Source organism: Coregonus clupeaformis, unplaced genomic scaffold (assembly GCF_020615455.1).
Source record: "Coregonus clupeaformis isolate EN_2021a unplaced genomic scaffold, ASM2061545v1 scaf1434, whole genome shotgun sequence".
In the NCBI taxonomy this organism is placed as follows: domain Eukaryota; kingdom Metazoa; phylum Chordata; class Actinopteri; order Salmoniformes; family Salmonidae; genus Coregonus; species Coregonus clupeaformis.
The window spans coordinates 51981-76690 of NW_025534888.1; the positions used below are offsets into that span (position 1 = coordinate 51981).

The 24710-nt window shown below is 42.0% G+C and overlaps 1 pseudogene; it reads left to right on the forward strand.

Moving 5' to 3' along the window:
• Nucleotides 1-1523: 1523 nt before the first annotated feature.
• Nucleotides 1524-24084, forward strand: LOC123487049 (annotated as a pseudogene).
• Nucleotides 24085-24710: the final 626 nt, after the last annotated feature.

The window sequence follows — 24710 nt, forward strand, 5'->3', positions numbered from 1 at the left end:
TAAACCTAATGTCTGCATCCAGATCTAATGGGCCAGACGGTCAAATCCCCAACACAATGCCTGGCAGATCTAAACCTAACGTCTGCATCCAGATCTAATGGGCCAGACGGTCAAATCCCCAACACAATGCATGGCAGATCTAAACCTAACGTCTGCATCCAGATCTAATGGGCCAGACGGTCAAATCCCCAACACAATGCCTGGCAGATCTAAACCTAACGTCTGCATCCAGATCTAATGGGCCAGACGGTCAAATCCCCAACACAATGCCTGGCAGATCTAAACCTAATGTCTGCATCCAGATCTAATGGGCCAGACGGTCAAATCCCCAACACAATGCCTGGCAGATCTAAACCTAATGTCTGCATCCAGATCTAATGGGCCAGACGGTCAAATCCCCAACACAATGCCTGGCAGATCTAAACCTAATGTCTGCATCCAGATCTAATGGGCCAGACGGTCAAATCCCCAACACAATGCCTGGCAGATCTAAACCTAATGTCTGCATCCAGATCTAATGGGCCAGACGGTCAAATCCCCAACACAATGCCTGGCAGATCTAAACCTAATGTCTGCATCCAGATCTAATGGGCCAGACGGTCAAATCCCCAACACAATGCCTGGCAGATCTAAACCTAATGTCTGCATCCAGATCTAATGGGCCAGACGGTCAAATCCCCAACACAATGCCTGGCAGATCTAAACCTAATGTCTGCATCCAGATCTAATGGGCCAGACGATCAAATCCCCAACACAATGCCTGGCAGATCTAAACCTAATGTCTGCATCCAGATCTAATGGGCCAGACGGTCAAATCCCCAACACAATGCCTGGCAGGTCTAAACCTAATGTCTGCATCCAGATCTAATGGGCCAGACGGTCAAATCCCCAACACAATGCCTGGCAGATCTAAACCTAATGTCTGCATCCAGATCTAATGGGCCAGACGGTCAAATCCCCAACACAATGCCTGGCAGATCTAAACCTAATGTCTGCATCCAGATCTAATGGGCCAGACGGTCAAATCCCCAACACAATGCCTGGCAGATCTAAACCTAATGTCTGCATCCAGATCTAATGGGCCAGACGGTCAAATCCCCAACACAATGCCTGGCAGATCTAAACCTAATGTCTGCATCCAGATCTAATGGGCCAGACGGTCAAATCCCCAACACAATGCCTGGCAGATCTAAACCTAATGTCTGCATCCAGATCTAATGGGCCAGACGGTCAAATCCCCAACACAATGCCTGGCAGATCTAAACCTAATGTCTGCATCCAGATCTAATGGGCCAGACGGTCAAATCCCCAACACAATGCCTGGCAGGTCTAAACCTAATGTCTGCATCCAGATCTAATGCAGCTTGATCGGATGACAGAAGTCACATTTAAGTGTCGGGTGTAACTGAGGCCGTAGATGCTCCATATCCTATTACTTTGAGGGTTTTATATAATATGACTAAATGTGTTTCTTTTCTGTGTTGGAGGGGCAGTCAAGAAATGGAACGGTAAGGCCACAGAACATGACATATGCAGAGCTGTGGGAGACCACCTCAAGCATGCCCCTGGTAGAGCCGGGGGTGGTGTTTACCACGGCCACCACGCCTTCATCAGGCTTGAAAAGCGGGGTTGATTTGTTTGATCCATTTGTTTGTTTCAGTTTTCAGTAGTTGAATCCTTTGACTTATTGTTTATTTTCAACAAAAATGCACTGGATTGGTTGAAGTCGGTCATTGGGTTAATTTGTTTTGCAATATGTTCAGTTTTATTTATATAGCATATTCAGACATGGATGGAATGCAATGGCTTCACAGGGAAAGACTAATAAAAACAATGAAAATAAACACGGAAATATTTACGACACAAACATGAGAATAAAAAAATAAAAAATTGAAAGACTAAAGAGCATTCTAAGGAAATGGATTGATTATAATAGTAAGAATATGATGTCATATCCAACCGAAAATATAAGCTAGTTTTACAACACTGTTTGTAAACAGAATAATTGCACCAGTAATTGTAAATTGGTTGCATACATAATTGTGATTACTAAATGTTACATTACATTGAAATATGATGAACTATCAAAACCAAATGTACACCCCTTTGTTAATATGTATTGACAATAATTCACTTAATGGTGAGGCATGGAATAATTAAAAATGTATATTTTGTCAGGCTGGATGTTTGAAATATGAGTAGGTGATTTGAGTCATGATTCTTCAGTAGTGGAATAAAGACAATTAGCACTTGAATGTTGTAAAGAAATACTGGAGTGATGTAAGATTGTTAATAAAACTGTTCATAGACCCATTTTCTATACTGCGTCATTTTGCAAGGCGGGATACTGCCCAATGTCAAAACAGTTTTAACGTGTCCAAATCAATAACCAATATGCAGAAACAGTTTGTGATCAATTATAAACCTAAACATAAAATGTACTATCGACACAAACATGTTCCACAATAGTAATCATATTGCTTGAATTTTTTTTAACAACCACCTTATAAACTGCACAAGCACCAAAAACACAGTTGTTTTGACAAGTGGCAATAAATCACTAATATCGATTAGGGGGGAAAATCAGGTTGTACGTGCTGTTGAAACTAACACAACTAAAAAATACACATGGAAACGGGCGATATCTTTTACTTCACTGGTTAGAGGACAACCTGCAGAAGACAGTCAGCTACATTTTGGAGTGATGCATTTAAATTTAGCGGTCCCCAAAACGAAGAGAAACGCAACACGTATTTGTCATCACTCATATCGATATCACGTTGAAATCAATTGCGCAAGAGGGGGGAGATGAGGTTGCACGTCCTGTTAAAACTAACAGCTCAAACACCACATGGAATCTGGGAATAATGTGTACATCACTGGTCAGAGGACAATTTGTAGCAAACAGCTAGCTACATTTTGAAGTGTTGCATTTTGACTCTGGTGTGAGTGGGTCGCCAACGTGGTAAGTGTAACACAACACTTTATTTGTTAATTACATAAATAGTACTTTTTCAATTCAGAGCCTGGATTTTTCCCCTAATGAGGCTAATATCCATATCACGCTGAAATCAATAGAACAGGGGGAAAACGTGTAGGGTTCTACATTGTGACATTATTCATTTTAATTAAACTACTCCTAGTATTTGTGACATTTCATTGATATCATGAAACAACTCCTTCATGTATGTATTTTCTGATGTTTAATCAGAGATCTTTTACCAGAGTACCTCTTCTCACATTGATTACAGCTATACGTTTTCTCTCCTGTGTGTATTTTTTGGTGTATAGTCAGCTGGCTAGATGTAGTAAAACTCTTCCCACATTGAGTACAGCTGTAAGGTTTCTCTCCTGTGTGTTTTCTCAGATGTACTATCAGGCAGCTTGAGCGAAGAAAACGTTTCCCACATTGATTACAGCTATGAGGCCTCTCTCCTGTGTGTGTTCTCTGGTGTGATAGTAATGTATATAATTTTGAAAATATCTTTCCACAGTCAGAGCAGCTATAAGGTTTCTCTCCAGTGTGAATTCTCTGGTGTGATTGTAATGTATATAATTTTGAAAAGGTCTTCCCACAGTCAGAGCAGCAGTGAGGTTTCTCTCCAGTATGTATTCTCAGGTGTGCTATCAGGTTGCTTGATTGAGCAAAACTCTTCCCACATTGACTACAGCTATAAGGTTTCTCTCCTGTGTGTGTTCTCTGGTGTGATTTAAAATTTCCTGAGATAGAAAAACTCTTTCCACAGTCAGAGCAGTGGTAAGATTTCTCTCCTGTGTGTGTTCTCTGGTGGATAGTCAGATGGCTAGATGAAACAAAACTCTTCCCACATTGATCACAGCTATAAGATTTCTCTCCTTTGTGTGTTCTCTGGTGTATGGTCAGACGGCTAGATGAAACAAAACTCTTCCCACATTGATCACAGCTATAAGGTTTCTCTCCTGTGTGTGTTCTCTGGTGTATAGTCAGACAGCTAGATGTAACAAAACTCTTCCCACATTGATCACAGCTATAAGGTTTCTCTCCAGTGTGAATTCTCTGGTGTATAGTCAGACAGCTAGATGAAACAAAACTCTTCCCACATTGATCACAGCTATAAGGTTTCTGTCCAGTGTGAATTCTCTGGTGTGATTGTAATGAATCTAATCTTGAGTAACTCTTCCCACAGTCAGAGCAGAGGTGAGATTTCTTCCCTGTGGGTTTCCGCTGGTGTTTCTTGAGGTGTTCTGATCTGGAGAGACTCTTCTCTGCCTCCTCAGCTTCATGATGTTGTTGAGGCTCCCCAGAGGATCCACGATAGTCACGTCTCTCTCCTGTGTGAACAACAAAGTCAGACAGATGGTTAAAGTCCCACAACAGCAGAAATCCACTGTTTCTTTTAGCTAAAAGGTGATGCCCATGATGTTGTACAACAATGTATATCTGTAATGAATGTTTTAATACTTTTACAAACTTATTTGACAATTGTCTTAATATGACAGTCAGTGACAACAACAGTGATATTTAGTCTTATTTTTTAACAGTAGTAAAGTTGATGATTTTAGGCTAGAAATGAGTTAAAGTTGTTGAAACCCTAAACAGAGTGCCAGATGACTTTTGGTCTCCAATTTAGGCCCCTTTCTGTGTTTGCTAAAATTGCCGCACGAGGGCGACGCGCACGCAATTTGGCTGCAGAAACTCCTCCATGCTAATAACCGCTAGTTATGGATGTAGTATATCTGCAAGGAGGAAAGATTTTTGTTTTTCCACAACGTATTCTGAATATTACAGAGCACTATCAGTGGAAGATCAGGAGTGCTACTCAAGGAAACTCACATTAAATCTCTGTGTGGCTATTCACTAATTCCCCACCGTGGGGGAAAACTCAGGGGAGTTTATTTGCTACTTCTCTATGAGCGTTAGCATTCAAGCTAAGAAGTGCTGCATCCAAAATACGTATTTTGCAACTATCACAACAAAATATTATCTTAGTAACTGTTCAAGCAATAATCAAAACAACAATGTAAATGTAGTTATGGATGTAAAACACAAGCGTTTTTCGGGATTTTTGTTGTTGTTATTCTGTCTCTCACTGTTCAAATAAACCTACCATTAAAATTATAGACGGATCATGTCTTTGTCAGTGGGCAAAACGTACAAAATCAGCAGGGGATCAAATACTTTTTTCCCTCACTGTATATCTGCACGGAGCAAAAATGGGGTGTTCTGGTTACACTCTGGTTGAGTAGACAAACAGAGAGGGGACAAAGTCTCTCCTATTTCAGTGGCTGTTAATAAGTCGTATCCATTTACAGTGCATTCAGAAAGTATTCAGATCCCTTGACTTTTCCACATTTTGTTAGGTTACAGCCTTATTCTAAAATAGATTAACTAGTTTTCTTTCGCCTCATCAATCTACACACAATACCCCATAATGACAAAGCAAAAACAGGTTTTTAGAAAATGTTGCACATTTATTAGAAATAAAAAACAGAAATATCACATTTACATAAGTATTCAGACCCTTTACTCAGTACTTTGTTGAAGCACCTTTGGCAGCGATTACAGCCTCAATTCTTCTTGGGTATGACGCTACAAGCTTGGAACACCTGTATTTGGGGAGTTTCTCCCATTCTTCTCTGCAGATCCTCTCAAGCTCTGTCAGGTTGGATGGGGAGCGTCACTGCACAGCTATTGTCAGGTCTCTCCAGAGATGTTGGATCGGGTTGAAGTCCGGGCTCTGGCTGGGCCACTCAAGGACATTCAGAGACTTGTCCCGAAGCCGCTCCTGCGTTGTCTTGGCTGTGTGCTTAGGGTCGTTGTCCTGTTGGAAGGTGAACCTTCGCCCCAGTCTGAGGTCCCGAGTGCTCTGGAGCAGGTTTTCATAAAGGATCTCTCTGTACTTTGCTCCGTTCACCTTTCCCTCGATCCTGACTAGTCTCCCAGTCCCTGCCGCTGAAAAACATCCTCACAGCATGATGCTGCCACCACCATACTTCACCGTAGGGATGGTGCCAGGTTTCCTCCAGATGTGACGCTTGGCATTCAGGCCAAAGAGTTCAATCTGGGTTTCAGCAGACCAGATAATCTTGTTTCTCATGGTCTGAGAGTCCTTTAGGTGCCTTTTGGCAAACTCCAAGCAGGCTGTCATGTGCCTTTTACTGAGGAGTGGCTTCCGTCTGGCCACTCTACCATAAAGGCCTGATTGGTGGAGTGCTGCAGAGATGGTTGTCCTTCTGGAAGGTTCTCTCATCTCCACAGAGGAACTCTGGAGCTCTTGGAGTTTCTAACCTTATTCCATTTAAGAATGTTGGATGCCACTGTGTTCTTGGGGACCTTCAATGCTGCAGACATTTTTTGGTACCCTTCCCCAGATCTGTGCCTCGACACAATCTTTGTCTCGGAGCTCTACGGACAATTCCTTCGACCTCATGGCTTGATTTCTTTATGGAGTGCCATTACAAATCATGTCCAATCAATTGAATTTACCACAGTTGGACTCCAATTAAGTTGTAGAAACATCTCAAGGATGATCAATGGAAACAGGATGCACCTGAACTCAATTTTGAGTCTCATAGCAAAGGGTCTGAATACTTATGTAAATAAGGTATTTCTGTGTTTTATTTTTAATAAATTAACAAACATTTCTAAAAATCTGTTTTGCCTTTTCATTATGGGGTATTGTGTGTAGATTGATGAGTATTTTTATTTATTTAATCTATTTTAGAATAAGTCTGTAACGTAACAAAATGTGGAAAAAGGGAAGGGGTCTGAACATTCAGAATGCACTTTATGTTCTGTCCCCGACCTCCAAAAATAAAACAGCCAAAAATAAAAAGCATGAATTATTTTGTTTTATAAAAAAAAAAAAATAAAAAATCTAAACTATGGGCAAAAATAGAATGTAGTTTTCAAGATTTTTTATTGGGTTTTCAAGCTTCTGAATCTGGCAGTAAATGCTGCCATGGGATGGCAATGTTTGAAATAGACCTAGCTAGCTGTATCACTAGCTATCACTCAACGCCAGAGATGGAGCTCCTAACGGCCGGTAGCTTAGTGGTTAAGAGCAGTGTGCCAGTAACCGAAAGGTCGCTGGTTCTAATCCCTGAGCCGACTAGGTGAGAAATCTGTCGACGTGCCCTTGAGCAATGCACTTAACCCTAATTGCTCCTGTAAGTCGCTCTGGATAAGAGCGTCTGCTAAACGACGTAAATGTAAATGTATTATTTTCCACTAACCCTACCACCTCTCCCCTAATTGCAGCAAACTAATGAACAACAACACTTAGGCTTCTATTTCCAACTTATACATACTATATACATTTTACGGACACAATCTATTTTACAATAGTTATATTTTGTTTGTTTGTGATTTTAATGCAGGAAAACTGAATCCATTTTACCTCATTTCTACCAGCATGTCACCTGTGCAACTAGAGGGAGAAATACTCTCGATCACCTTTACTCCACACACAGAGACACATACAAAGCTCTCCCTCACCCTCCATTTGGCAAATCTGACCATAACTTTTTCCTCCTGACTCCTGCTTACAAGTAAAAACTCAAAACAGGAAAGTACCAGGTCAATACACACAACCAAGAGCTGCAGTTAGTTTCAGAATGGGTGGCAAGGAATAAGTTAGTCCTAAATATTACAAAAACTAAAAGCATTGTATTTGCGACAAATCATTCACTAAACCTTAAACCTCAACTAATTCTTGTAATGAATAATGTGGAAATTGAGCAAGTTGAGGAAACTAAACTGCTTGGAGTAACCCTGGATTATAAACTGTCAAAACATATTGATACAACAGTAGCTAGAATGGGGAGAAGCTCTGCCTTCTTAACAGCACTATCAACAAGGCAGGCCCAAGTTCTGTTGCACCTGGACTAGCGTTCAGTCGTGTGGTCAGATGCCACAAAAAGGAACTTAGGAAAATTGCAATTGGCTCAGAACAGGGCAGCACGGCTGGCCCTTGGATGTACACAGAGAGTTAACATTAATAATGTGCATGTCAATCTCTCCTGGCTCAAAGTGGAGGAGAGACTGACTTCATCACTACTTGTATTTGTGAGAGGTATTGACATGTTGAATGCTCCGAGCTGTCTGTTTGAACTACTGGCACACAGCTCGGACACCCTTGCATACCCCACAAGACATGCCACCAGAGGTCTCTTCACAGTCCCCAAGTCCAGAACAGACTATGGGAGGCGCACAGTACTACATAGAGCCATGACTACATGGAACTCTATTCCACATCAAGTAACTGATGCAAGCAGTAGAATCAGATTTTAAAAAACAGATAAAAATACACCTTATGGAAGAGTGGGGACTGTGAAGACACACACAGGCACAGACACATGATAACATACGCACTATACACACATGTACACATGGATTCTGTGTTGTAGATATGTGGTAGCAGGTGCAAACCACCATCCGTCATATACAGCATGGTGTCCATGTCATGGGCGTAGGCGTGAACCTATACAGTAAGTAAGTAAATACATTTTGGAAATGTTAAACGCTGTATTGTGAGCTAGCTAGCTACAGCAGGTCACTGTGTGTAGGCTAATGAGCTGCTCGTTAGCTAGCTATCTACAGCAGGCCACTGTGTGTAGGCTAATGAGCTGCTCGTTAGCTAGCTATCTGCAGCAGGTCACTGTGTGTAGGCTATTGAGCTGCTTGTTAGCTAGCTATCTACAGCAGGCCACTGTGTGTAGGCTAACGAGCTGCTCGTTAGCTAGCTATCTACAGCAGGTCACTGTGTGTAGGCTAACGAGCTGTTCGTTAGCTAGCTATCTACAACAGGTCACTGTGTGTAGGCTAACGAGCTGCTCGTTAGCTAGCTATCTACAGCAGGTCACTGTGAGTAGGCTAATGAGCTGCTCGTTAGCTAGCTATCTACAGCAGGCCACTGTGTGTAGGCTAATGAGCTGCTCGTTAGCTAGCTATCTACAGCAGGCCACTGTGTGTAGGCTAATGAGCTGCTCGTTAGCTAGCTATCTACAGCAGGTTACTGTGTGTAGGCTAATGAGCTGCTCGTTAGCTAGCTATCTACAGCAGGCCACTGTGTGTAGGCTAATGAGTTGCTCGTTAGCTAGCTATCTACAGCAGGCCACTGTGTGTAGGCTAATGAGCTGCTCGTTAGCTAGCTATCTAGCCAACTTTACATACTATAGTTAAGTGAAATATCATCAGCTAGTTCTCTTCGCACTATCCCCACATGTACACATAGATTTTGTGTTATAGATATGTGGTAGTAGAGTAGAGGCCTGAGGGCACACACTTAATATGTTGTGAAATCTGTTATGAATGTATTGTAATGTTTTAAAAAAATGTATAACTGCCTTAATTTTCCTGGACCCCAGGAAGAGTAGCTGCTGCCTTGGCAGGAACTAATGGGGGATCCATAATAAACCCCAGGAAGAGTAGCTGCTGCCTTGGCAGGAACTAATGGGGATCCATAATAAACCCCAGGAAGAGTAGCTGCTGCCTTGGCAGGAACTAATGGGGGATCCATAATAAACCCCAGGAAGAGTAGCTGCTGCCTTGGCAGGAACTAATGGGGATCCATAATAAACCCCAGGAAGAGTAGCTGCTGCCTTGGCAGGAACTAATGGGGATCCATAATAAATACAAATACTGCTTACGAGCAAAAACGGAAACAGGAAAGTACCAGCTCAATACGGAAGTGGTCAGATGAAGCGGATGCTAAGCTCCAGGACTGTTTATCTAGCAACAGACTGGAAAATGTTCAGGGATTCATCCGATGGCATTGAGGAGTTTACCTCATCAGTCAACGCCTTCATTAATAAGTGCATCGACGACGTCGTTGCCACATTGACCGCGAGTACATACAGTTGAAGTTGGAAGTTTACATACACCTTTAGCCAAATACATTTAAACTCAGTTTTTTCACAATTCATGACATTTAATCCTAGTAAAAATTCCCTGTCTTAGGTCAGTTAGGATCACCACTTTATTTTAACAATCTGAAATATCAGAATAATAGTAGAGAGAATGATTTATTTCAGGTTTTATTTCTTTCATCACATTCCCAGTGGGTCAGAAGTTTACATACACTCAATTAGTATTTGGTTGCATTGCCTTTAAATTGTTTAACTTGCGGGTAGCCTTCCGCAAGCTTCCCACAATAAATTCAATTTAAGGTCAATTTTGGCCCATTACTCTTGACAGAGCTGATGTAACTGAGTCAGGTTTGTAGGCCTCCTTGCTCGCACATGCTTTTTCAGTTCTGCCCACAAATGTTCTATAGGATTGAGGTCAGGGCTTTGTGATGGCCACTCCAATACCTTGACTTTGTTGTCCTTAAGCCATTTTGCCACAACTTTGGAAGTATGCTTGGGGGTCATTGTCCATTTGGAAGACCCCATTTGCGACCAAGCTTTTAACTTCCTGACTGATGTCTTGAGATGTTGCTTCAATATATCTCCATCATTTTCCTTCCTCATGATGCCATTTCTTTTGTGAAGTGCACCAGTCCCTCCTCCAGCAAAAGCACCCCCACAGCATGATGCTGCCACCCCCGTGCTTCACGGTTGAGATGGTGTTCTTTGGCTTGCAACTTAGTGTATGTAAACTTCTGACCCACTGGAATTGTGATACGGTGAATTATAAGTGAAATAATCTGGTTTGTAAACAATTGTTGGAAAAATTACTAGTGTCATGCATAAAGTAGATGTCCTAACTAACTTGCCAAAACCATAGTTTGTTAACAAGAAATGTGTGGTGGTTGAAAAACTCGTTTTAATGATTCCAATCTAAGTGTATGTAAACGTCCGACTTCAACTGTAAGTATATATTAGTGACTGCTCTACAAAAAATATTGGCGTATGGATGTAGCAACTGCAGATTTCCCCTTTAACACCACACATCAGCTCAACAACTGCCTCTGTTCTTAAGACAGTACTTACTAGTGTTAATCAGGGCTCGGTTTCTCAAAACCATCTTACTGCTAAGTTCATTATTAGAACCATTGGATGCCTTAAGATGCCTTTGGGAAACCGGAACCAGATATCCAGTTTCCTCCTCTTCTTCCTCCTCCTTTTTCGATATGACAGTCATCTCCCCCTCCTCCTCTTTCACTCCAAAAACGGCGGCATCCTCCTCTTTCACTCTGAACGCGTCTTCCTCTTCTTTCACTGTAACGTCTTTCTCTTCTTCTTTCACGGTAACAGCCTCACCCTCTACTTGTTTTTGTATTGTAACATCCTCCTCTTCCTCCTCCTCTTTCACTAGAGCTGCTTTCTCCGTCCAGCAGACCTCCTCTTCTTTAGCAGGAGGAGAGTAGCTTAGTGAACTCATGGTCGGGGATGTTAGCTAGCTAGGCTAGTGCTAACTTAACCAGCCAGCTAGCTGACCAATAACAACAACACCGTAAATATGAAATTAAATGGGATAACTAACTAGACGACAGAAGTGGGTTTAAAACACAGTGGCTAATATACACGAAAGCGTCTAAAGAGCTTTATTGGTTGGGCTATCTTGGCTAGCAAGCTACCGAGGTGTCTGACTAACTGTTGCTGCTGTTGAAAGAAGCGTCCCGTCCACTAGATTATACGTCACACTAGCAGCATAGCCTTAAAGTCCCACATCTCCTTTTGCTGCTGCTACTCTTCTTCTTCTTCTTCTTCTTCTTCTTCGGTGGGTTTTATGGCGACTACAACCCCAAAATGTGGATTGCCGCCACCAACAGGACGGGTTGAAACCAAAACAAGGTTAACATTTTTTTTTTTTTTTTTTTTTACAAATCCAGATTTAATAGGGAAACTAACTTAATCCACCCAAATAAAAATAGTACATTGACAAAAACTAAACAAACAAAACTCCCACTTCTTCCAATTCTCCATATCTCCCTTTTCATTCCTGTAGCTTTTCAGGCCCTGGTGAAAGGCAACCCCTGCAGCCTGCAGTGAAGGCCTATCCACCACCATGGACTCTTCAGGAGCACCATTCAAACCCTCAACCCTTTTAACAGCTGCTGCATATGAAATGCTCTGGACAGCCCTGACTTTGGCCACCACATTCTCTTTCACCATTGTGTGGCGTTCGAAAGACGTGGCTTCATGGTTCCCACCACAATTGCAACATGTCACATTTTCATCACTTTTATAACACATGATATTGTCTCGGCTTCTCCCTTCTGCAAACACTTGAAACATGACCAAAAGCTTTACAATGATCACACTGCATTTGGTCTTGGGATAAATGCTCTGACTCTGTAGTTAATATACCTCAACTGCACTTGAGTAGGGAGAGACTCTATATCAAAAAACAAAAGAACAGATAGACTCTTCACTTTTTCACCATTCAGGACACGATTCATCCGACGTGCATCCAATCACTCCAGGAATATTTTTCATCTCTTGAACATCTACTTCCAACTAGACTCCAGATATAACACCCTTGAGAGGTGCCCTGTTCCGAAGAGACACACACGACACTTCAAACTTATGGAATCGGTTAAGACCCAACACACGTTCCTTTCCTGATCTGCAGAAGCAAAAAACCAGCCCGCCTCTCGTGATCCTCACAGCCTTCACTCTACCCAGCACTTTCTCCACCAGTTTGGATATCTCAAAATGGTTTCTTCCAGATTGGTAATTCAATCAGCTGCTCCTCATTAACAAACCGTATTTTCTTCCTACAAGATACGAAGTGACATTCTCATCCTATTGTTTCCAATGGGAGCACATTAATCATACTGGGCAGAACAAGCAAGGAAGTGGGCAGAGCCAAGCAGGAGCAAGAGAGGTCCTATTGGCCCGTTCTATAATCTATTTGCATATTTCCTTTAGGGAACGCCTACTTTGTGAAGATTGCCCATGTGCAATAACTCAATTCGCCCTTGCACTCCTTCTAAACAACGCAATTTTTTGAAACTTTGGCAAAGGGTAAAGTCTATTAAACGTAGTCCATTCTGTTTGTTACAGATTCTCCCACTGGGCAAGAGAGAGCATTTATTTTTCATGCATCCAATACATTCCATACATGGAACGCCTACTCTGTTATTACGTATGTATTAACTTATTTCCGGATATCTTCTCAACTACCCACAATGCACAAAAAACTGAAAGCATTGTATTTTTATTTTGTAAATTTTATTTCACCTTCATTTAACCAGGTAAGCCAGTTGAGAACAAGTTCTCATTTACAACTGCGACCTGGCCAAGATAAAGCAAAGCAGTGCGATAAAAACAACAACACAGAGTTACATATGGGGTAAAAAAACAAAGTCCGAAAATACAACAGAAAATATATATACAGTGTGTGCAAATGTAGCAAGTTATGGAGGTAAGGCAATAAATAGGCTATAGTGCAAAATAATTACAATTAGTATTAACACTGGAATGCTAGATGTGCAAGAGATTATGTGCAAATAGAGATACTGGGGTGCAAAAGAGCAAAATAAATAACAATATAGGGATGAGGTAGTTGGGTGGGCTCATTTCAGAATGGCTGTGTACAGGTGCAGTGATCGGTAAGCTGCTCTGACAACTGACGCTTAAAGTTAGTGAGGGAGATAAGAGTCTCCAGCTTCAGAGATTTTTGCAGTTTGTTCCAGTCATTGGCAGCAGAGAACTGGAAGGAATGGCGGCCAAAGGAGGTGTTGGCTTTGGGGATGATCAGTGAGCAGGGGCGGCCTGTTCAATAGGGCGATATGGGCGACGCACTGCCAAACGGGAAAAGGAAGGGATTTTTTTTCTAATCAATTATATCACGGCAACAGTAGTTATCAGTGTTGTAATCTATACGTCTGATCTGCCACAGTGCCACACTGCCACTAAATGTCGAATCAGGCTAAAGTCGTGCTTCAAATGGCTCCCCCCTTTGGGGGCGATTTCAGTCAGGTTGAAAATCGCCCATAAGTCTGTCATAGACTCCCATGTAAAATCTATTTTTTTCAAATATCAGACCTTTCAATACAATCTCTATGGGTGTCTGAGGGCTTGCACTTACGCGCTTTCGTCATACGTAACGTAACCATGAACGTAACTAAGAAAAGAGCGGATTGTGTCTTTGAAAGAAGTTCCTTTTTGTCGGCGAACAAATGAAGATAAATTGGCAACGAAACAATTAGGACCTCCCAGACCAAATTTAATAATTCAACAGGTTTCTACTAAAGGCGGAAAGTCCTACACCCGAGGAAAAAATAACATTGCCACTCAACTGGATGAGGGATACAGGCTAGCTGTCCGCCGCCACAACGATGAGGTTAGTGTTGATAATCACAAGTTTACTGGAGAACTGAGACCAAGTAGAGACTTTGGACAGGGTGGATATGGTATAATAAAGGCAGTTTATTCAGAGGTAAAGATATCTGGAATCGCGTGCACGGACCCGTTCGTCAAACTCTTAGGGAGCTATACATTAAGCCCCATTACTTACCATATCAGATAAGAGAAATTGCTGCAGCTACATATATTTTACATCCTGGCCCTACATAGTTCACTATTTGCATCACTTACCAAAATATTACATGTGGTCATATATGCTTGGAAAGTGGAGATGCCATAGAACGTCAAAAAAGTAAACATTGCTGGAGACACATTGCCGTTTTGGAGAAGACATCGCGTTTGCTAGCGAAGAGATTTGTTGTGGCAAATGAACTTGGGCTGGGAATTGCCAGGGACCTCACGATAAGATATATGCAAATTTGCGAGTCTCATGATTCTATACGTATTGCGATTCGATACTGTGATTTTATTGCGCACCATATGTCTGTTGCAGAGGGATCAGAAAGCCATGAGAACGAGTTTTGATCAGTCATGGAAATAAAAGTGCTGAAAACAAATGTGCTCCCAATGTGAAAAGATTGAGAACAAGCTATGAAGGAACAATAATGGTGTTTTGGTGCAGGTACAGCCAACTAGCGCTAAAATATTGCGATATTGTCAATACAGTATATCGTAAAGTATCACTATGTAACTCGATTTCTTTCACCCCAATCCCTCAAATTAACGGTAAATAACTGAATTGTTTGCCCCACATTTAGCTAAGATGATTAGCTAGCCAGCTAAAATGTTTTATTTAGTTAGCAGTCGCATCTACAATAGTTTACTGTCAATAACATGTCTCCAAAAATGACGTGGTGTCTCCAATTGTGTTGACATTTTACAATTGCGATGCGCATCCATGAGTATCCACTTTCTGTAGCTCAGCTGGTAGAGCACTGCGCTTGTAACGCCAAGGTAGTGGGTTCGATCCCGGGACCACCCATACACAAAAATGTATGCACGCATGACTGTAAGTCGCTTTGGATAAAAGCGTCTGCTAAATGGCATATTATTATTATTATTATTATTATTATTATTATTATTATCTGAAGAGAGCCCCGAAACATTGTGTGCAGACATTTTATGCAATAAATGAAGTAGGTTGAATCTAGTAGTTCTGATCTTCTGATTGGTCCTGATGAGTTGGGCGAGGTCCCCTCCAGGCTACTGTCACTGTTGCATTGGCTCTGAGTCGGGTTCTCTGTCTTCAAATGTTCAGCCTAAGAGAGGGGATTTTTGTGTGTGTGTGTGTGTGTGTGTGTGTGTGTTTAACAGTGATGATGTGTGTGTGTGTGTGTTTGTGTGTGTGTGTGTGTGTGTCCTCAGAGCAAGAACTCGTGAGTTGGAAGAACTGAGAGGCCTATGGCGTGGGTGTTGTCCTTGGCCACCTGCTGACAAGGCTGACAAGATAGGACCCTTTTGTCCATTGTTATTGGATAGGAACAGAACTTATAACCAGCTCCTGACCTAAATAGATCTTAGCACAACATTTTACTCAACATATCATATTCCATATTCACTATAACAAATATATTTACTACGACATTAGCAAGAACCGCCACATCCTCAGCCGGCTAATCCAGTGTGTGAAGTTTTGCGGAGTGTTTGAGTTAGCTTTGCGAGGCAAAGATGAAACTGAGGGCTCCACCAACCCTGGTAAGCCAACACTTTTGAGATCAGTCAATAAATGCTTCTGGTATTGACTTATATGCTGCCCCTGTCTTCATGTTGTTGCTGGACATATCTTTTTTAAAATGTGTGTAGGTCACCTAAATCATCAGAAAAATTGCCCCCCCTGAGAATTTTTTCAGGAGCCGCCACTGCCAGTGAGATATACCTGCTGGAGCGCATACTACGGGTGGGTGTTGCTATGGTGACCAGTGAGCTAAGGTAAGATAGGGATTTGCCTAGCAGTGATTTATAGATGACCTGGAGCCAGTGGGTTTGGCGACGAATATGTAGTGAGGGCCAGCCAACAAGAGCGTACAGGTCACAGTGGTGGGTAGTATATGGGGCTTTGGAGACAAAACGGATGGCACTGTGATAGACTACATCCAATTTGCTGAGTAGAGTGTTGGAGGCTATTTTGTAAATTACATCGCCGAAGTCAAGGATCGGTAGGATAGTCAGTTTTACGAGGGCATGTTTGGCAGTATGAGTGAAGGAGGCTTTGTTGCGAAATAGGAAGCCGATTCATGATTTAACTTTGGATTGGAGATTCTTAATGTGAGTCTGGAAGGAGAGTTTACAGTCTAACCAGACACCTAGGTATTTGATAGTTGTCCACATACTCTAGGTCAGACCCGCCGAGAGTAGTGATTCTAGTCGGGTGGGCGGGTGCAAGCAGCGTTCGGTTGAAGAGCATGCATTTAGTTTTACTAGTGTTTAAGAGCAGTTGGAGGCTACGGAAGGAGTGTTGTATGGCATTGAAGCTCGTCTGTTTGGGCACAGACCTGGATAGTATGATAGAGCTCTGCAGGCTATCTATACAGTAGATTGCAACCCCACCCCCTTTGGCAGTTCTATCGAGACGGAAAATGTTGTAGTTGAGGATGGACATTTCTGAATTTTTGGTGGCCTTCCTAAGCCAGGATTCAGACACTGCTAGAACATCAGGGTTGGCAGAGTGTGCTAATGCAGTGAATAACTGAAACTTAGGGAGGAGGCTTCGGATGTTAACGTGCAAGAAACCAAGACTTTTACGGTTACAGAAGTCACCAAATTATAACGCCTGGGGAGTAGGAGTGATACTGGGGGCTACAGGGCCTGGGTTAACCTCTACATCACCAGAGAAACAGAGGAGGAGTAGAATAAGGATACGGTTAAAGGCTTTAAGTACTGGTCTTCTAGTGCGTTGGGTACAGAGAAAAAAAGGGGCAGATTTCCGGGCATTGTAGAATAGATTCAGGGCATTATGTACAGACAAGGATATGGAAGGATATGAGTACAGTGGAGGTAAACCTAAGCATTGGGTAACGATGAAAGAGATAGCATCACTGGAGGCACCGATTGAGTCGGTCTCAGCGTGTATGGGGGGTGGAACAAAGGAGCTATCTAAGGCAGGTTGAGCTGGGCTGGGGGATCTACAGTGAAATAGTACAATAAGAAATAACCGAAACAGCAATAAGCAAGGCATATTGACATGGGAGAGAGGCATAAAGCAATCACAGGGATTATTCGAGAGAGCTAAGACAACAGCTGGTAATGGCGACAAAGTTTGGGCTGAGGCTAAACATAAACAGGATGCGGTACCGTATAAAGGAACAGTCCAGCAGGCATCAGCTGTATAGCTGAGTTATCGTAAGGTCCGGTGAACAGCAATAGGAGAGTTCGGAGGTAGTTCGGGGGCTGCTACAGCACTGGCTAGCAAGAGGCCACAGCTTGCGTGTGCTAGCGGGCCGGGGCTAGCAGATGGATCTTTGTGGTCGACGTCGTAACGGGAAGCCTGTTGAAACCACATCAGACGATTTCGTCGGCAGACCAGTCATGTTGGATCGGCGGGGCTCCGTGTCAACACTAGGAGGTCCTGTCCGGTTGACAGAGAGGAAGATAGCTGGGAGATGGGCTTGGGGCTAGCTCAAGGCTGATTAGCCAACAACAACATCCATTTGGTTGCAGCTAGCTAGTTGCGATGATCCGGTGTTAAAGGTCCAGTGATTCAGTGATTCCGGCAGAAAAACCGATATGTTCTGGGTCGATAACGCGCTGTGCAGACAGTGCAGACTGGCCGATATTAGTCGAGGCTAGAGCTGGCTGGTAGGTAGTGCAGGCCACAGACAATGGTGAAAAACCGCTAACGGTGGCTAATAGCAAGTAGCTAGTTAACTGGCTACTCCCGTCCAGTAGACAGAGAGGTAGATAGCCGGGATATGGGCCTGGCTCGAAGGCTAGCTCAAGGCTAACTGGTGCTTGCTTCGGGGGCAGTGGTGATTAGCCAAACAGCAACATCCATTCGGTTGCGGCTAGCTAGCTCGCTAGTTGCGATCCGGTGTTAATGTCCAGAGATTCAGTTATTCCGGCAGAAAATCCGATGTTCTGGGTGAAAACCGCTAACGGTGGCTAATAGCAAGTAGCTAGTTAGCTGGCTAGCTAGTTTCAACTGGAGATTCTAGATAAAAGGTAAGTCAATAATATAATCCGTTCCACATAGAGTGAGGCGGGTTACAGTAAAGTATATTTTGTAGAAGGATGAAAAGTGTGATAGGGAAATATGTACGAAAAATACAAAAAATACAAAAAAACTGGCTATTTACACGGACACACAACAAAGAACACGACTGCACTGCTACGCCATCTTGGAACGCCAAGAGTGTGAAAAGCTGTCATTAAGACAAAGGGTGGCTACTGTAAAGAATATAAAATATAAATTATATTTTGATTTGTTTAACACTTTTTTGGTTACTACATGATTCCATAGGTGTTATTTCATAGTTTTGATGTCCTCACTATTATTCTACAATGTAGAATAATAGTAAAAATAAAGAAAATCCCTTGAATGAGTAGGTGTGTCCAAACTTTTGACTGGTAGTGTACATATACACATATAAATACACATACACAGACATATATATATATATATATCTTTTAAAAATATATTATCGTATCTGAAGATTATGTCTTTGTTAAATGTTTTTCATGAAGAAATTGAATGTTGTTTACGTTAGTATATGTTTTAGTGTAACGTCATGTACAACAGACAGGAAGTGTGTTGTAGACAGGGGAGACTGGTGATTGGCCAGAAGAGGGAGCTTCATTGTTTATAAATAGGGGTTAAACGACACCGCGGGTCTGTACTTATGCTGTAACCTCGTGATTTTAATAAAAGCCTCTAATACGATGCAGCATAAACGGACTCTTTGTTGACAGCAATAATGGCCACCATTCACCCGATACGACAATATTTTCCTTCATTATTTTCCACTAACCCTACCACCTCTCCCCTAATTGGAGCAAACTAATGAACAACAACACTTAGGCCTATGTCTGTCTGTATGTGCACTACCGGTCAAACGTTTTAGAACACCTACTCATTCACCTACTCATACTTTTATTTGGGTTTCTGTGCAAAGTATATGATTTGAATGTTTCTTTAAGCCTGCAGCTAGTTACTTGAAATGAGACATATAATCATGCCAAAACATGATTAAAAAATGCAATTCATTGACAGAGAGATAGCTAGATAATGAAACACAAATTGACATTTACAGTAGCTGGCTATTCAAACTGTAACATTGACCTACTTTCAATACATTTGATAAAATGTCCATGGAGTTCTCTTCATACTATCAAAACAATTCTTATTGCATGCTGAATATTTCAAGTGCACTCGAAACATTATATTTATCTTATTTCAGTCTTCGGGAGCTAGATATATCTGTTTCTCTTCATCAAACAGCAGTTTTCACAAGAGGCATGCCATTGGCTGCCTTGATCACGAGGGTTATGTACGGGACCTCTGATTGGTTCCGAGTTTAGGAGTTCGGCAATGTTGCCTGAGCAGTTGAAATATATTTTTTATGAGAAAATGTGCAAGAATTGAAGGTTTAAGGGGCCAACAAATGTTATAGTCATCATAACAATATTTTACTGTCATGTATAAAAAATCAGGTCCTTCCTGGACTGGGATCGATTAATTTCACTATTTTCGTCTTATGCCCACCAGCTAATAACACAACCACACCACAGATAGAACAATGAGCCAGATATTTCACCTGATGTATAATGTGAAGCATCCTGTTGTTTCCACTCACTACCAAATATGGTGTTGAGAGGAAGTCCAGTGGGAGAACAGGTAGCCAGATGGATTTTGAAGACGTTCTGCTAATTTTCTCAGTTTCCTGTTTCCGTAACTAGAATCTGTAACAAACAGAATGGACTACGTTTAATAGACTTTACCCTTTGCCAAAGTTTCTAAAAAAGTAGGCGTTCCCTAAAGGTAATATGCAAATAGATTCTAGAACGGGCCAATAGGACCTCTCTTGCTCCTGCTTGGCTCTGCCCACCTCCTTGCTTGTTCTGCCCACTATGATTAATTTGCTCCCATTGGAAACGACAGGTGTAGATCTTCACCGACTAGGTGAAACATCTGTTGATGTGCCCTTGAGCAAGGCACTTAACCCTAATTGCTCCTGTAAATCGCTCTGGATAAGAGCGTCTGGTAAATGACAAAAAAAAGAAAAAAAAAAAGACTGCGTTACCCACTCCAGTCAGCAGATGGCGATGTGGGGCTTTAAGGCTATGCTGCTAGTGTGACGTATAATCTAGTGGACGGGACGCTTCTTTCAACAGCAGCAACAGTTAGTCAGACACCTCGGTAGCTTGCTAGCCAAGATAGCCGAACCAATAAAGCTCTTTAGACGCTTTCGTGTATATTAGCCACTGTGTTTTAAACCCACTTCTGTCGTGTAGTTAGTTATCCCATTTAATTTCATATTTACGGTGTTGTTGTTATTGGTCAGCTAGCTGGCTGGTTAAGTTAGCACTAGCCTGTTAGCTAACATCCCCGACCATGAGCTCACTAAGCTACTCTCCTCCTGCTAAAGAAGAGGAGGTCTGCTGGACGGAGAAAGAAGCTCTAGTGAAAGAGGAGGAGGAAGAGGAGGATGTTACAATACAAAAACAAGTAGAGGGTGAAGCTGTTACGGTGAAAGAAGAAGAGAAAGACGTTACAGTGAAAGAAGAGGAAGACGCGTTCAGAGTGAAAGAGGAGGAGGATGTTACAGTGAAAGAAGAGGAGGCTCCCGTGTTTGGAGTGAAAGAGGAGGAGGAGGAGATGACTGTCACATCGAAAAAGGAGGAGGAAGAAGAGGAGGAAACTGGATATCTGGTTCCGGTTTCCCAAAGGCATCTTAAGGCATCCAATGGTTCTAATGATGAACTTAGCAGTAAGATACTTTTGAGAAACCGGGCCCTGATTAACACTAGTAAGTACTGTCTTAAAAACAGAGGCACAAACTCTGCAGTTGTTGAACTGATGTGTGGTGTTAAAGGGGGAATCTGTAGTTGCTACATCCATATTTGGACTTTTAAATTATTTATATATATCCATTGATTCTTGAAGAATATAACACATGCCTCATGAGCTTAGTTCAACTGCTGTACCCCATCAGATCCCAAGCTTTTTTTACTCCAATGTTTAGAAACAATGTAAATGTAAACCAGCACTGTATAGCCTCAACATGGTTAAAACTATTATGTTGATATCATGGATGGTCAGTCCTTGGATCCATAGGTCTGTCTATGAATTTGAGAGTAGTTACATTTCTCCAGTCCCATCCTCATCTTATTACCAAAACAGTGGTGGAATGACAGCTTTGTTATTGTTTGAACTGCAGATTGGTTGATTGATTGATGTGTGGCTTTTTTAAAAGGGGAAACCCAGCAATAAAATGACTGCCCAGAGACTTGGTTTGGTAAATAGCTGAGGGATGGGGGCTGGAGAAATGTAACCACTCTCAAATTTATAGAGAAAGCTATTGTAGCAACCTTAACCCAAAACCTAGCGACCTCATCAATAAGTTCAGACATCTTGGTATAACAGTTATAAGGTGTTGGCTTGACAGTCTCTGGACCCAGGTTTGAGTCCAGCTCAGGGCTACCGCTGGAATTCACTACACTATGAATACAAGGACTGGCCATCCATAAGGTCAAAATCATAGTTTTAACCTGGTTTTGAAGATATACAGTGTTTGTTTACAACCAGTGGCATTATACAAGCTTATGTTTTGGTTTTTGATGGGGAAATACATTTGAGGCATTTATAAGTTATATTCTTCAAGAATCAATGGCTATACAGTATATGGGTCTTTCTATAATTGCCAGTGAGGATTTCCTTGCATTTATGGCAGTGTAGTTCCCTTAAGGGTCAGTCAACTTTGGTAAAACATACTATGGTGAGTCGTGACTTTGGTTGAAGCATCTAAAATCACACCTGACAAGGCCAAGGCCAATGAAATCCACGCCTCGCTGGAAGCCCCGCCTTCCACAGGTGATGAGCGTTAGGCTCGGATTAATTCCTTCAATTATTCCGCTCTTTACCTCGTTGTGAACAGGAACGATTCATGCTACAGGTGTAGATCTTACTTACAAGCTACCTGCCCAAATACATAGTGCCAACTGTAAAGTTTGGTGGAGAAGGAATAATGGTCTGGGGCTGTTTTCATGGTTCATGCTCCTTAGTTCCTCCTTAGTTTACAGTGGGTCTATGTTGTTGTTAGGTGAAGTTATGGGTCCTACAGTAGGTCTATGTTGTTAGGTGAAGTTATGGGTCCTACAGTAGGTCTATGTTGTTGTTAGGTGAAGTTATGGGTCCTACAGTGGGTCTATGTTGTTGTTAGGTGAAGTTATGGGTCCTACAGTAGGTCTATGTTTTTAGGTGAAGTTATGGGTCCTACAGTAGGTCTATGTTATTGTTAGGTGAAGTTATGGGTCCTACAGTAGGTCCAGCATCACATTTAGCTATATGAATAGCAAAACTACATAGAGCCTAAACTATTTAGCGTTTTCTTAATTCTATGGAAACGTATTTTGAGAACGGAATTGGTACGGAAATTGCGATCCGATCTGCCTCTGTAGTTCACTGTTAAACACATTTTCACAAGTTTCGGGGACTTCTGCATCTCTATTAGACTCTGGCAGGACGCTGTTTCCGCAGCTAGCAAAACCGAACCTGCTTGGTGCCGCTCATTGCCGCGTGTTCTTGTCTGTCATTGTTGTTCAGCTGCTGATTTTGACAAGGCATTTTGATTTCCGTACCAATTCCATTCTCAAAATACGTTTCCATAGAATTAAGAAAACGCTAAATAGTTTAGGCTCTATGTAGTTTTGCCACTCCTACAGGGCATAAATATGATGGCGTCAAAGTTTGAAAAAGGCAACTGCGGTGTCAGTATTATGAGAAGTGGCGAGGCCATGGAGCAGGGCCTCAGAGACTGCTGCCGGTCCATCCGTATCGGTAAGATCCTAATCCAGAGTGACGAGGACACCCAGAAGGCCAAAGTCTACTACGCCAAGTTCCCCCCAGACATCAGCAGGAGGAAAGTCCTCCTCATGTACAGGTTCTGACTGAACATGGTCTCCAGCCCAAACATATCATCCTCCTGAGTCTCTTCTCCACCCCTCACGGTGCCAAATCCATCATTCAAGAATTCCCAGAAATCACCATACTGACCACCGAGGTGCACCCTGTGGCTCCCACACACTTTGGCCAGAGGTACTTTGGGACAGACTAGTCAGCCCTCCAGGGCCATTCAATGGGACACCATACTATGAGAACCAACCATTGAATGGTCCCTCTCTCGGTTAAATGCGGAAGACACATTTCAGTTGAATGCATTCAGTTGTACAACTAACTAGGTATCCCGCTTTCCATTTTCCTCTCTGTCTGATGTCAGTTTGTCCACTTATTTCAAAAGGAGTTGTTACCCTGCTGAAGAATGTTGCTTTGCTGTGTACGCCGCCTTAACCTGTACTCCTCAGTCTGACAAAAACAATGCAAAGATTTTCCTGGAAACAGAAAAAGCACATTCCATGCAGGTCTTTTAGGAACTAGTCTAGCGAGCTTGCATGTACTGCTGCCATTTTATTTATTCAGTTATGGTAATTCATTCTATGTTGTTTTTCCTCATTTAGAAAGTCTAAATAATTCAAATAATTTTTTTCTATGTATTCTATTCAGAGTATGTGAGCGTAGTTGAGCGGTCGGAAATCCTGCTCACCGCTCCGGCGCTCCACAGCCTTTCCAGCCGCTCCGCTAAAAACCGCTCCGCGCTCACAAAAACAAATAAATGCCGCTCCAAATTCGCTCCATTCATTAAAATCACAATTTAACCAACACCCATCTATTCTTTGGACTACCTGGACCTACCATTTGGTTTTTAAGTACTGAAACCAAACCATATGATTTGAATGAAAAGTATTTTAATAAACATGAAAAGGTGAATGCTCATCATTTCAAATAGGCTACATGCCGTATTAAACATAATATAAACACTAAATAGGTCAGGAGCCAGACAGGGAGCCTAAGAAGGAACAAAAAATAATTATTTAGGCTATAATATTTCAATTATTTCAAGGATATAGCCTACAAAGAAATACATTTGCGAGAGCGACACAATAGGCTGGAAGGAAGATAAAGGGCTCAGCATTTAAACAACATTTTGTTGTATTAAATCATTTGAGTCTATAAATTGCACATATAGGCTGTGACTTACTTAGAATTAAATGCAAATGAAAAGAATAATGCCTTATTAGGCTCAGTCTACAGGGCCTTTGAATTCATTTTTAGAAATACCAGTTTGGCCAATCTGTGGCTTCAGGCTCATGCTGAAAATATCCTCTCCGCGCTCCTTGAACGTTGGGCCAAAATCAATGATGGCCTATTGTATAGATAATAGAAAGAAAATGAATGAAATGTTTAAGAGATCTGATTTTTA